Source organism: Pseudomyrmex gracilis, unplaced genomic scaffold, assembly GCF_002006095.1.
Source record: "Pseudomyrmex gracilis isolate BER0280 unplaced genomic scaffold, ASM200609v1 scaffold_1380, whole genome shotgun sequence".
NCBI lineage: Eukaryota > Metazoa > Arthropoda > Insecta > Hymenoptera > Formicidae > Pseudomyrmex > Pseudomyrmex gracilis.
In genome coordinates this window covers 27721-30743 of record NW_018021964.1, presented here as the reverse complement: position 1 = coordinate 30743, position 3023 = coordinate 27721, and positions in this window count along the sequence as shown.

Genomic DNA, 3023 nt, shown 5'->3' with positions numbered 1-3023 from the left:
TTGTCACGTTTCGCGTACCCGGAGAGTTCGCGAGAAAGTTGCTTGCGCGCAATTCATTGCCGCTCTCTCGGATGGTTTCGTGAAGCGTACGTTGCAATTAGAAAATGTGACGCTGTTGAGGACTGCTGTCGAGCAGGCAAAAAAGAGTGAAGGCTATTCAAGAAAATAGTTTCAGGGCGAGCGGAGAAGCGCCGTATGGTTTTAAGAAAAATGGCGAGCGCGCGGGAGGTCAGAGTTCCGGATTTAGGGAAAATGAAAATTTTCGCGATAGGAGGGGAGGAGGTTAGAGAACGAAACGAAGAAGGAGCGGGAGCAGAAGAAGAATGGTAGGCGGAAGGAGAGGAAATGCTGGAAGTGCGGAAAGAAGGGGCACTTCCGCTACGAGTGTCCGGATAATTTGTCGGAAAACAAGGCTTAGTCGAGCTTCCAGGGGTGGGTTCGGCTATAAGGTGGGACACCCCGGAAAGGGTATTTTCTGTTAAACGAGTTAATAATAAAAAAAATAATTTATTTGTTTTTTCCGGTTTTTTTGAACGTAAATCGTGTTATTTTAGATTTGACACGGACTCCGATGTGTCTATTGTAAATTTTTATTTAGTGAAAAAGTCGCAATGTCGAAGGTTGTCGGGAAGGCCGAGATTGAGATATCCTACTGGTGAGAAAGTTCCGGTTGAATTTGAATTTGTGGCTTGGGTAGTTGTGAGGGGACATTTTTTGAGTATGGCTTTCTACGTGGCGAATATATTACACGATTGCATTCTGGGAATAGACTTCTTCAAAAAGGCAGGTCTGAGTGGGGCGATGGAGTCACTTCTTGTTGCTTCCTCGAATGGGTCGGAAGCGTCTTGTTGTCGGGTGTGTGACGTTTTCGGAAGTGTTTCGACTAATTTAAAAGATTTTTATGAACATAATTCGGTTGATTTGGATGAGACACAGAGGGTTATTCTTGCTAAATTTGTGGCTGAGTTTCAGAATGTCTTTTCTGATCAAATCGTAGCTGGAAACTGTGATGTTCTTCAACATGAGATAAACCTCCAGGATTCACGCCCGATTAAACAGGCTCCAAAAAGGATTCCGATAGGAATGCGGGCTAAAGTGAAAAAGATTCTTCAAGAAATGAAGGACCAAGGGGTCATCGAAGAGTCTTTTAGCCCGTGGGTCTCCCCGGCAGTGATTGTGAAGAAGAAGGACGGGGGTTTGAGATTTTGCGTTGATTATCGTAAACTTAATGCGGTCACGATTAAGGATTCTTATCCCCTTCCTAAAGTTGACGATCTCCTAGATCAGTTGTCCGGGAATGAATGATTCTCCACTTTAAATATAAAAAGTGGATATTGGCAATTAAAAATTTGACCAGAGAATAGGGAAAAGACTGCTTTTTCAGTAGGCAATAAGTTGTAGCAGTTTACGGTGATGCTTTTTGGTTTGTGCAACGCTCCAGCCACTTTTGAGCGTTTCATGGAGCGGGGTTTTCAGCAGTTGGTAACCAAGATTTGTTTAGTTTATTTGGATGACGTAGTTGTTTTCGGTAAGTCTTTTGAGGAGGAAGTAGCTAATCTGAGAGAAGTTTGTCTGAAGCTTAGGGCGGCTGGTTTGAAGCTTAATCTTAAAAAATGTAATTTGTTAAGAAAGCAGGTAGAATATCTTGGTCATGTGATTTTGGCCAAGAGGATTTCGACGGATCCAAAAAAAATTGCAGCTGTGGCGGAGTGGCTTGTTTCGCGAAATAAGAAGCAAGTTCGCAGTTTTCTGGGATTTTGTTCTTATTATTGTAAATTTGTGAAGGGTTTTTCTTTGATTGCAAAGTCGCTGTTTGCTTTGACTGAAAACCAAGTTAAGTTTGTTTGGACAGAGCAATGTCAGGAGGCGTGTGCGAATCTTAAGCAGAGGTTATCTTTTTCTCCTGTACTTTCTTTTTTACTTGAAGAAGGAGAATTAATTCTGTACACGGATGCTTCCGGTCATTGTGTTGGTGCGATTTTATCGCAGGTTCTGCAGAAGACGGAAAGGGTCATCGCTTATTATAGTTGGATGTTAAGTAAGGCTGAAAGGAATTATTGTGTTACTTGGCGTGAGTTATTGGCGATGATTGATTCAATAAAATCTTTCCACTAATATCTGTATGGACGGAAGTTTCAAGTTCGCACTGATCATGCTTCACTTAGATGGCTAATGTCTTTTAGAGATTTGGAAGGTCAATTAGCTTGCTAGGCGGAGAGGCTTAATAGCTCATCGGAGTCGGGCGCATGGGAACGCGGAAGGGTTTCTTAGGCGACTTTGTGCGGAAACTTGCTGTAGATATTGTTCGAAGGTAGAGGTGAGAGATGCTTTAAAACAACAGGAACAGGTAGCTTGGATAGTTTTTGAGGGAGTTGCGTCCGAGGAGTGGCAAAAAGATCAGCTAGATCAGGCCGTATCATTTTGCTGGTAAAAGAAAAGGGTTGATGTTTTTCTTGGGAAGAGGTTTCTGCTAGGGGTCCTTCTTCGAAGATTTATTGATCTCATTGGGACGCTCTAGTTATTTCAGACGGGGTTCTACATAAAAGGTGGGTAGCTCCAAATTTGAAGTCGAGTTTTCTTCAAGTAATTGTTCCTCACAAGAGAATTGAGCAAATTTTGGAGGAAGCCCATGATGCTCCTTCTGGGAGTCATTTCGGAGTTAAGAAGACGTTAGAAAAAATTTGCAAGCAATTTTATTGGACTTTATGTAAAAGAGATATGGAAAACTAGTGTAGGTCTTGCAAAGTTTGTATTGGAAAAAAGGTCCTTCGGACAAAGATAAGTCTCCGTTGCAGGTTTTTAATGCCGGTGCGCCTTTTGAGAAAATGCAGATAGACATTCTGGGTCCTTTTCCGGCGTCTTCTTCAAAAAATAAATACCCCCTTGTAATTGTAGCTTGTTTTTCTAAGTGGGTGGAAGCTTTTCCTTTAAAAAATATTAGAGCGTCGACTGTGGCGGGAGTTTTTGTTGATCAAGTGATTTCTAGATATGGGGTGCCGTTGGAATTACATACGGATCAGGGT